General features: G+C 33.7%; 1 pseudogene; it reads left to right on the top strand.

The window, feature by feature from the left end:
- The first annotated feature begins 4,628 nt into the window (after positions 1 to 4,628).
- On the top strand, positions 4,629 to 5,577 carry LOC122434207 (annotated as a pseudogene).
- The last annotated feature ends 6,813 nt before the right edge of the window (positions 5,578 to 12,390 follow it).

Here is a 12,390-nt window from a genome sequence, read left to right as displayed (position 1 = left end):
GCTACCCACTACAGTATTCTTGCCTGGAGAACTCCAAGGACAGAGGAGCCTGGCGGGCTACAGTCCATGAGGTCACAAAGATTCACAGAGTCCGACATGACTGAGTGACTATCACTTTCACTTTGCCTCCGTTTCTATACCAGGAGGAGAAAAATGGCTAAATCCCTATTCAGTGAAGAAGGAATGAAGTTGATTCTGCATTAACAGTTGCACTCTTGGTTCCTATTCTTTCTCTGGCTCCTACCCTCCCACATCTTCTTTTACCTTTAGCTGGAGATGGTATTTAGGGGTTTGGGAACTTTTTGGAGAATTACTCAATTTTCTTGTGTGTCTCCCATGTATAAAGGGGGTATACATATTACTAAATTTCTATTTGTTTTTCTCCTGGTTATCTGTCTTTCATTGCAAGAAGGTGGGTTTTAGCCAAAAATCTGAAAGGACAGAGTGAAAATTATTTTTTGTTCCCCATAAATCTCATAAAGGAAGGAAATCTCATAAATCTCAAGCAGGAATATCTTAAGGAGTTGCTTTGTTGATGCTAGAAGAATGCTGTTATTTAAGGCTGAGCAGGTGTTTCTGTTGATGGTGGAGGTTTGGATGCAGATACACAATGCACAGTAGAGGTGAGAGAGGAGGTGAAAGGCCAGAGGAAAATTTTTGTTTATAATTTTTATGGTCTCATCACAAAATGTAGACTTTATTTCACACCTGTTCTAGCAGAATGAAGCTTCAGTGAGTATAATTGCTCTTCTAAAATTCATTAAAAATACAATAAATGCACAATCTTTTTTTTCTTTTTTCCAAACAAAAAATTATCTCCTGAAATTCTGGAGTATGACCAGAGTTTTCTGTAAGAGTAACTTAAATCTATATGAAAATTGCTTTAGTTGTCATGAATTAATGAAAGATTCACTAGAGTATTTCCATCTGATTCTCAGTCTATCCTTTTCATAGTCTTTCTCTGTTGTATCTTGGATAAGTAATGTTCAATAAAGTTCTTAATATCTGAAGAAGACTTCACTAGAATAAAGTTGGTTATAGGGTATCAGTCAATAAATAAAACAAGAAGTTATTGGTTTCATAAGAGGCTATAATAACATTGGTCATAGTGTGTTATGAAGTTTAAGTTATGAAACAAGGATGGATACTGAATATCCAGTATGATAATAACTGCAAAGTTCTACAGGAATGCAAACTAGCATTCTATTTAAAAAATCATCCTGAGAAGTTTGTCAAAGTGTTACAAAAGTTTTGAAAATTTTCATATCATTTTTTTAAAAAGATGAGTACTTTATTTATTTTTTAAGGTTTTTGGCTCATATTTATTTATTTTCATTTATTTTTATTAGTTGGGAGCTAATTACTTTGCAATATTGTAGTGGTTTTTGCCATACATTGACATGAATCAGGCATGGATTTACATGTGTTCCCCATCCCTCTGGGTCTTCCCAGTGCACCAGCCCTGAGCACTTGTCTCATGCATCCAACCTGGGCTGGTGATCTGTTTCACCCTTGATAGTATACTTGTTTCAATGCTATTGTCTCAGAACATCCCACCCTCGCCTTCTCCCACAGAGTCTTCTGTTCTGTACATCTGTGTCTCTTTTTCTGTTTTGCATATAGGGTTACCATCTTTTTAAATTCCATATATATATGCGTTAGTATACTGTATTGGTCTTTATCTTTCTGGCTTACTGCACTCTGTATAATAGGCTCCAGTTTCATCCATCTCATTAGAACTGATTCAAATGAATTCTTTTTAATGGCTGAGCAATATTCCATTGTGTATATGTACCATAGCTTCCTTATCCATTCATCTGCTGATGGGCATCTAGGTTGCTTCCATGTCCTGGCAATTGTAAACAGTGCTGCGATTAACACTGGGGTGCACATATCTCTTTCAGTCTGGTTTCCTTGGTGTGTATGCCCAGGAGTGGGATTGCTGGGTCATATGGCAGTTCTATTTCCATTTTTTTAAGGAATCTCCACAATGTTCTCCATAGTGGCTGTACTAGTTTGCATTCCCAACAACAGTGTAAGAGGGTTCCCTTTTCCCCATACCCTCTCCAGCATTTATTGCTTGTAGACTTTTGGATAGCAACCATCCTGACTGGTGTGTATTGGTACTTCATTGTGGTTTTGATTTGCGTTTTGCTGATAATGAGTGATGTTGAGCATCTTTTCATGTGTTTGTTAGCCATCTGTATGTCTTCTTTGGAGAAATGTCTGTTTAGTTCTTTGGCCCATTTTTTGATTGGGTCATTTGTTTTTCTGGAATTGAGCTTCAGGAGTTGCTTGTATATTTTTGAGATTAATCCTTTGTATCCATTTATGATAAAAACTATCCAGAAAGCAGGAATAGAAGGAACATACCTCAACATAATAAAAGCTATATATGACAAACCCACAGCAAACATCACCCTCAATGGTGAAAAATTGAAAGCATTTTCCCTGAAATCAGGAACAAGACAAGGGTGCCCACTCTCACCACTACTATTCAACATAGTGTTGGAAGTTTTGGCCACAGCAATCAGAGCAGAAAAAGAAGTAAAAGGAATCCAGATAGGAAAAGAAGTAAAATTCTCACTCTTTGCAGACGACATGATCCTCCACATAGAAAACCCTACAGACTCTACCAGAAAATTACTAGAGCTAATCAATGAATACAGTAATGTTGCAGGACATAAAATTAACACACAGAAATCCCTTGCATTCCTATACACTAACAATGAGAAAACAGAAAGAGAAATTAAGGAAAAATACCATTCACCATTGCAACAAAAAGAATAAAATACTTAGGAGTATATCTACCTAAAGAAAAGAAAGACCTATATATAGAAAACTATAAAACACTGATGAAAGAAATCAAGGAGGACACAAATAGATGGAGAAATATACCATGTTCATGGACTGGAAGAATCAATATTGTGAAAATGAATATACTACCCAAAGTAATCTATAGATTCAATGCAATCCCTATCAAGCTACCAACAGTATTTTTCACAGAACTAGAACAAATAATTTCACAATTTGTATGGAAATACATATCATTCTTTCAATTTTGTTAAATTCTCAATTTGTTTCTAATGAAAATATCCACTCCCATATAGTATCACACAATTAAAAATAAAAGACTCATTGTGAAAAATGTATCATACCTTCCCTTACAGTTTCAGGCATGAGTAAGTAAGTATTTCTCTAGAAATAGTTTCTCTACCATCCAGGCAAAAATTTAGAGCACCATGCAGGAAGATCAGATCATTAGGTCCTTCACTGTAGGTCTTGGAAAGGAAGACATTTAGTTTCTCTTGACCTAGCATACCTGCAATTTAGTCCTTGATGATATGCCAAGTCCCTTTTACCCCTGGAGATATGACAAGAATTCTTCCTTGGAAATTGGTCCACAGGGATGACCAAATGTTGCAATCAATCCCCAGTATATGAGGTGCCCTGGAATTATTAAGATAGGAGGCAAGGCATACTCTGCTTTGCTTCTGATATTCATTTTAGACATAAATTCCTGGAAGATTTTGCATTTGATCAGGAACTGAACAAAATTTCTAGGTTGATTAATTTTTCCTCAGAATAAAGCAGAATGACTACACTAAAATTTAAAAAGAATTTATCTCAAAGAAAAACAAATATTATATTACAGAAATTTTCAACTGAAATGGTCTTCATATTTTATTTGTGAGTAAATGTTGAAGTTGATGTACTTCTAGACAGATAATTTTGGAGAAAAGTGTTTTTTGATCAACCTTGCCTCCCAGTTGGTATTATTTTCAAAATTGGAAGGTTTTAGTTGAAATCAAATAAAGTAAAGATAATATCAGAGAAGTATGCATGCAGATATCATTTTAGATATATTTGCCTCAGTAGTGCCAGGACTGGTGGACCCAGAAATATAGGGTTTTTATAATCATGGTCTTTTAGCAATTTAGAAATATAATTTTGGAAGAAATTTGATTTTGAATGGTCAGGTTATGAAAACTTTGTATCTTTTGGAAAGTAATGCTATGTATGTGGTACCTCTACTAAAGTCCAAAGGTTGAAAGTTATTTTAACTAATATTAAATAATATTGGGGGAATAGAAAAGCATGGTATACTAAAATATTCTATTATGATTGTTTATGATCTATAAACAGCATTTTAATAGGCATATTTGAAATTACTATGACAGGAATGTAATGGACATGCTCTCTGGAGTAAATCTATGTTGGTAGAAATACAGAGCCAACATTTAATAGTTCTAACTATGAATATATTACCCAATTCTGTTCCCTTTTTCTCATGTGAAAAATGTGGCTAATAATTCTATGGAATAATTATATTATGGGTATTAGATGTATTAACAATGGGAAGTGTTTAGAACTGTGTCAGGCTTATACAAATTATTCAATATACTACCTTTTGTTGTATTCAAATGTCAATTTACATCTATTTCTATATTGGGAATCAAATTCATATTTTATTCTTCATACACAGTCCATACCTCATTATCATCAGTTCTTTGAAATGCTAAACAAATATAAATATGTCATGTCATGTACAGAAACACAAAGCTTTTTGAAATAATTTCTGATAGATTTCAACTTGGATTTTTCAGTAGTATAGAGCTTTGAACACTATGGGTAAAAGGAATATCACACTTGTGTCTGATTTCATCCTCATGGGACTGACAGACTCTGAATATATCCAGCTGATCCTCTTCACCCTCTTCCTCCTGATGTACCTGATCACTGTGCTGGGGAATGTGGGGATGATACTGATAATCTGCCTGGATTCCAAGCTTCACACACCCATGTATTTTTTTCTTCAGTCACTTGTCATTTCTTGACCTCATTTAGTCAAGTGTCATCATCCCTAAAACCTTAGACAACTTACTGACTTCTATCAAAACTATTTCATACCTGAACTGCTTCACTCAGATGTATTTCTTTGTCTTTTTGGGTGCCACTGAATGTTTCCTTCTCTCCTCCATGGCCTATGATTGCTATGTAGCCACCTGCAACCCTCTGCATTACCCCGTCACTATGTCCATCAGGCGATGCTGCTCTCTTGTCTTTGGATCTTATTTGATTGGCTTTACAGATTCCTTTGTCAATGTGCTTTGCATGAACAAATTGCATTTTTGCAACTCCAATGTAATCTATCACTTTTTCTGTGACACATCCCCAATTCTATTCCTGTCCTGCACTGACACACACGACATTGAAATCATGATATTCTTTGTTGCTAGCTGTACCCTAGTGGTGTCTCTTATCACAATATCCATGTCCTATGTGTCCATCTTGTCCACCATCCTGAAAACTACTTCCACTTCAAGGAAGTGGAAAGCCTTCTATACCTGTGCCTCCCATCTCCTGGGAGTAACCATCTTTTACAGCACTATGATTTTCACTTACCTAAAACCAAATAAGTCCTACTCCTTGGGAAAGGATCAAGTGGCTTCTGTTTTTTATACTATTGTCATCCCCATGCTGAATCCCCTCATATACAGTCTTAGAAACAAAGAAGTGAAAAATGCTGTCAGTAGAGCCATTCAGAAAAGAAAGGTTTCCAAGCAATCAAAATAACAGTGATGCTGAACTTTTAAGCTATTTTTTTTCTTCTTCCCTCTATAGCATTTCCTTCCTCTTTCTTCAAAAATGAATTGAAGACTTCACCTGTTCTTTATTTATTCACTTATTCAGTAGAATTATCCTTTGATTGACTAAATATTTTCTTGGACATTTATTATAATATGCCTTTAGAAATCCACGTTGTAATTGGAAACACTGACACATGTTAAATCCATGGTGCAAATATATCTGTTTTTAAGGGTAACTGATTAGCAAAATGGAAATTACTTTTACCACCTTTTAAAGTACATCACGCAGATTCAGAGAATTTTATGATGGAAAAGAGCTTCATTTTAGGAACAATGTTAGCAGTTTTATAAATTATTTCATTTACATTGTGGAAAAGCAGTATAGCAGAATGCTCTTGTTTTTGAACCAAACATTCCAGACTTATGATTCTAGATCTGCAACTCTTTCAGCTGTGACACTCTTAAATAAAATATTTCCTCAATCAAACATAATAAATTATGAATCCAGGTCCATAGAGTTTTTGTAAAGATTAAATCATATAATTGATATAAGTGTTTAAGGTAGTACTATTAAATACAGGGCATTATCATTAGAAAACTCTTATTTCTTCAGTATTTTTAATGTACAGTACCTTATTCATACAGAATATTCTCTTGTTTGTAAAAAGTTACTTTTGGTCAATTTAAAAGATAAACACACAAACAGCTAAGAAAAAAACTTAGCACCTCACAGGTTTGGATTTAAAATGGTAACTGTCAATATTGGAGAAAACTTGAAAAATGTTGAAAATTTCAGGAAATAGAAATGTCCTAAAAATTAATAACTTTGTACATTTTCTTTCAGATTGATAATTATGTATGCACATATCTGTGTATATATATGCACACTTTATGTGCTAGAACAATACCTCTGTCATTTCATATGTACTTTTTGCAGTTCACAGTGTACACTAACAAGATTAACCTTTGACTGTTCCTTTGTCAATGAATTCTAAGATGAATGTGTTTTTGATGCATGGGTAAGATTTAGACTTTGCAATTCTTTGGACACGAAATGTTTGTAAATTCATCAAGTTAAAAATCTGCAGACAGTTATATCTCTTTGGTGACTATCTGAAAATATTAAAAAAATTCTTCCTTTCTATGATGTGTTAACAAACTTCAATAAATTGCTTTTAAATTGAAACTCTGTACATTTTAAAGTATAATTGCCTTTCTCCTGATTTCTATAGATTTTTTAATGGTCATTTAAATTAATTAAATTAAGTGCTTAACTCATTTGTTTTAAATTACTTAACAGTTGTAAATTACTTAACAGTTGTAAAGCCACAAATTTACAATGAATTCAGACTTTGTGTTAGCTCATTAATTTTAGTCTGGTAGAGTGCTAAAAATTTCCCTTATTTTAAAGTTTTTCTTGGACATAATATTGAATTTCGATCTTAATCTACTCTGATATTTAAAGGTTAAGAACATATTTTACATTTACCAAGCATTTAATATTTTTTGTTTAAATTTCTGTAACTAGATAGATCATTTTTATTCACACTATAATTATAAACTTTCATTTTTAAAAATTAATATTATTTTCTCTGAAAAACTATATTTGATTATTTTAATAATAATAATATGCAGAAGGGCAATTCTCTTTTAAGAGTTAAAAGTTTACATTGTTTTTACTAATTCAAAACTATTAACAAATTTAAGTGTTTTAAATATGAGTTATTTTCTGATAATTTGTTTACATGATAAACATCATTTATCAAGGCCATTTGAAGTTATCATGACTGATTTCCATGATTTCTAGATTCTTTACTTAGAGCAATTGCTACTTGTTTTTGCTTTCATTAGTTTAATAATATACTTTTTGTCTCCTTTGTTATCATTCATAAGCATAATGTCCTTTCCTATATTTATGAGCCCCTTTCAGTTTTCTAGCCACTTTTGTAAATTATGCTTTTACTATGCTTTCATTTCCATTTCTATGATTAGGAAATGTATCTTCTTATTTTCTGCAAACAAATATGATGAACAGATTCTATGATGTGGACAATTCTTAAATTAGGTAAACTATAAGCAACATAAACTCTATAAATTGACAATACTATTCTTATAATAATGTAGTTTAGAATACATTTTATGATAATAGAAATATAAGTAATGTTATTACCCATGTGCATTATGTTTTATAATCTATAGGCCATATGAAATATTTCAACCATTTTCATTTTCCTAAACACTCCTTGTTATATTAGAGCATACCACGTTTTATGTAAAATGGAGTCTGAAGTAATTTAAAATATAATATACTTTTTTTACAGTGTCGTGCCAAAATGCTATTTAATAAAAGTATGATACAGAGAAGAATACCAAAAACATAAATAGCTGCATTTACTGTCAAATAATTGATAAATAGAATGATGATAATATGTTTTGTTAAGTATTTCCCATCTACCAGCCAATACTCAAAAGGTTTTAGATATAGAGTGAAAAGAGTTTTTCTTCACAAGATAACTTTCAGGTAAATAACAGCAACATCTACATGTTAGTTTCAGGTGATGGAAGGCCATCCTCCTAATTGTTCAGTCAAAGACTTAAAAGGAATCCTGAAATTTTCTCTTTATCTCACACACCTCACATTCAATCTATCAAGATAGTATATAGATTCAAAATATAAGATATATTTGAAGTCTGACTACTCAACATTTTTTCTGCTACCTACACTGGTTCAAAGAACCATCACAGTCTTAGAATTATTGCTGTGGTCTCTGGGCTTGTCTCTGCTTGGCCTTGTCCCTCTTGAATTTAAATGCCAGTGTAAGAGCCAGAGAGATCATACTATTAAAGAGTAAGCTGGAATATATTACTTTATTCAATAATCCTACAGTCTCATCTCACTAAGAGTAAAAAGGAAAATCTTCATAAGATCCCACTAGTCCATAAAAACATTGCATCCACTCCTAATCTCCATGAACTCATTCCTTACTATTGTATCAATTATATTCACTTTCATTTAACCACATGGCATCCTAACTCTTCTGTATATACTAATTCTGATACTACCTGGGATTTTTCCATTTTTGCTTCATTCAGAAATTCCTCTTCATAGACAACTGCATTTTCCCCCCTTATTCTGTTGAATAAAAACATCCTTGCCACTTTATTTACAATTGTACCTGTTCTCCATTCCCTTTCATGTTTCGTTTGTTTCCTATACCAAGTATCTACATCCGACTATTAATAATATTTTGTTAGAGCAGTTTTGCATTTTTTTCTTGTCTGCTCCCCCCCCGCCCCCCCAAAACACACACTGTCATATGAACTTAATCAGTTCAGGGTTCTTTCTTGCTTTGCTCAACAATGTATCCCCAGCATTAGATCTATGCCTCAAAATGTATCTGAAGGTTGCAATTTACAGATGAGGAAACTGCAGAGCAGAAAGAGTAAATAGTGGTCCACAGTCACTCCACTAGTTAAAGAACAAGCTCACATTTGAACCCAGAAACCCTAACTCTATTGTTAATATGCTTTATCACCACTCTCTGACTGGATTTTTTTTAAACAAAATTGTACTATAATTATCATAGTTGAAAAAGTAGAATTCATAGCTATATTAAAGAAAACATTAAAGAAAATACCAGGGGCTGTTGAAAGATGTATGTTGCTGGCAGACATTCTCTGGAAATGCTGATTGAAGACAGTGTAGTTTTGGCATTACTAGCTTTGGAAACATACAGTTACAGTCCTATTCACAGAAGAAAAAAATTTTGTAAAATAAAGAACAGTTTATCCCTCAAAAGTATTATTCTTAAAAAAACATCTGTAATAGTCAAGGAACAGGCTATGCTGGTGTAAGAGTGGGATTCAGAAACAGAGTGGCTCAATAAAGAAAAAAATATCCTCAGTTGCAAACTCCTAGATGTTAACTGGTTAGGGTGCCTGGATGATTCTTTTTCACAGAATAATCCTGGAAATTACATTTCTTTTATATTTTTGATTGGTTAGCTCCAAAATGTTGCCCTCTTCTGCATTGTTCAAAGTATCAATTATTTTTTTTTTTTTAAGTATTGGTAGAATTTACCAGTAAAAACATCTGTGCCTGAGTCTGCTCTTCAGTATCTATCCAAGCTAACTGAAAGCACGAATCCACTTAAGCAAATGAGTGAAAATGTTCATAAGCAGTATGAATGACAGCTATAGAATAGAAACAACTCAAATGGCCATCAGAAGACGATGAATAAATAAAGTGTGATATAGCCATTCAATAGAGCAAAGTATGGCAATAAAGAAAAAATAAAATGAGTATACATGTTACTAACACTCAGCTAGAGCCAGACATCCTGGAATGTGAAGTCAAATTGGTCATAGGAAACATCACTATGAACAAAGCTAGTGGAGGTGATGAAATTCCAGTTGAGCTATTTCAAATCATGAAAGATGATGCTTTGAATGTGCTACACTCAATTTGTCAGCAAATTTGGAAAACTCAGCAGTGGCTATGGAAATGGCAAAGGTCAGTTTCCATTCCAATAGCAAAGAAAGACAATGCCAAAGAATGATCAAACTACAGCATTATTGCACTCATCTCACACGCTAGTAAAGTAATACTCAAAATTCTCCAAGCCAGGCTTCAACAATACTTGGACCCTGAACTTCCAGGTGTTCAAGCTGATTTTAGAAAAGGCAGAGGAACCAGAGATCAAATTGTCAACATCTGCTGGATCATCAAAAAAGTAAGAGAGTTCCAGAAAAAAAACAAAACAAAACATCTATTTCTGCTTTATTGATTATGCCAAAACCTTTGACTGCGTGGATCACAATAAACTGTGGGAAAATTCTGAAAGAGATGGGAATACCAGACCACCTGACTTGCCTCTTGAGAAATCTATATGCAGGTCAGGAAGCAACAGTTAGTACTGGACATGGAACAACAGACTGGCTCCAAATAGGTAGAGGAGTACATCAAGGCTGTATATTGTCACCCTGCTTATTTAACTTATATGCAGAGTACATCATGAGAAACGCTGGGCTGGAAGAAGCACAAGCTGGAATCAAGATTGCCGGGAGAAATATCAATAACCTCAGATATGCAGATGACACACCCTTATGGCAGAAAGCAAAGAAGAACTAAAGAGCCTCTTGATAAAAGTGAAAGAGGAGAGTGGAAAAGTTGGCTTAAAGTTCAACATTCAGAAAACTAAGGTCATGGCATCCGATACCATCACTTTATGGCAAATAGGTGGGAAACAGTGGCTGACTTTATTTTTCTGGGCTCCAAAATCACTGTGGATGGTGATTTCAGCCATGAAATTAAAAAAATGCTTGCTCCTTGGAAGGAAAGTTATGACCAGCCTAGATGGCATATTAAAAAGGAGAGACATTACTTTGTCAACGAAGATCCATCTAGTCAAGGCTATGGTTTTTCTAGTGGTCATGTATGGATGTGAGAGTTGGACTATAAAGAAAGCTGAACACCTAAGAATTTATGCTTTTGAACTGTGGTGTTGGAGAAGACTCTTGAGAGTCTCTTGGACTGCAAGGAGATCCAACCAGTCCATCATAAAGGAGATCAGTCCTGGGTGTTCATTGGAAGGACTGATGCTGAAGCTGGAACTCCAATACTTTGGCCACCTGATGGGAAGAGCTGACTCATTTGTAAAGACCCTGATGCTGGGAAAGATTGAGGGCAGGAGTTGAAGGGGACGACAGAGGATGAGATGGTTGGATGGCATCACTGACTTGATGGACATGTGTTTGATTGGACTCCAGGAGTTGGTGGTGGACAGGGAGGCCTGGCATGCTGTGGTCCATGGGGTCACAAAGAGTCGGACACGACTGAGTGACTGAACTGAACTGATACATGTTACATCATAGGTTAACTTTGAAACATTTATTTAAAGGAAATACTTTAGTCACAAGACACAACATACTGTATGAAGCAATTCATGTGAAATCTTTAGAATAGGCAAATGAAAGAATATTTAAAACTTCCTATGAATGGATATAATGTGTTCTGTGTAAGTCAATAAATAATAATCATTTTAAAGAATTGATTAAAGTCAAAATGTCTATTTATTATGTTCATTTTTATACAATTTAAAGCAAAAATTCAAAATTTGTGTTTAGTTTTATGTTATCTTGCCATAAACCTGAATTTTATTTCACACTTGTTTTAGTAGAACTAACTTTTGGTGACTAAATTTGCCCCTCCAAATTTCAAAAATGATACAATAAATGCAAAAGTAACTCCTTTATCCAAACCAACAAATTATCTCCTGAAATTCTGGAGTATGAGCTGAGTTTCCTGTAAGGGTCCCTTTTAAATCTGTATAAAATAGGTTTAATTTGCACGAGTTAATAAAGGATTCACAAGAATATTTTAATCTGATCCTCTGTTATTCCTTCACAGTCTTTTTTTGTTTCCTCTTGTTGGATAAATAATATTTAAGAAAGTTCTTAATATTTGAGGAAGGCTTCACTAGAACAAAGTTGATTACGGGCTATCAGTCAATGCATAGTACATGAAATTATGGGTTTTACAAAAGACTAATATAGCATTGGTCATAATATGTTAAGTAATTTTAGCATAAAATGAAAATGGATATTGATCATGCATTCTGATGTTAATTATGAAAATCTGGAGGCATACAAATAAGCATTCTATGAACAAAACATAATTGGGAGAAGTTTATCAAAATGCGACAAAATTTTGGTAATTTTCATGTTATTCTTTTAATTTTATTGTAGTCTCATCTTGCTTCTAATGAACATATTAAGTCCTATGATAGTGCCACATGTT

This window comes from Cervus canadensis, chromosome 33 (genome assembly GCF_019320065.1).
Source record: "Cervus canadensis isolate Bull #8, Minnesota chromosome 33, ASM1932006v1, whole genome shotgun sequence".
NCBI lineage: Eukaryota > Metazoa > Chordata > Mammalia > Artiodactyla > Cervidae > Cervus > Cervus canadensis.
This window is presented reverse-complemented; position numbering and strand designations above follow the sequence as displayed.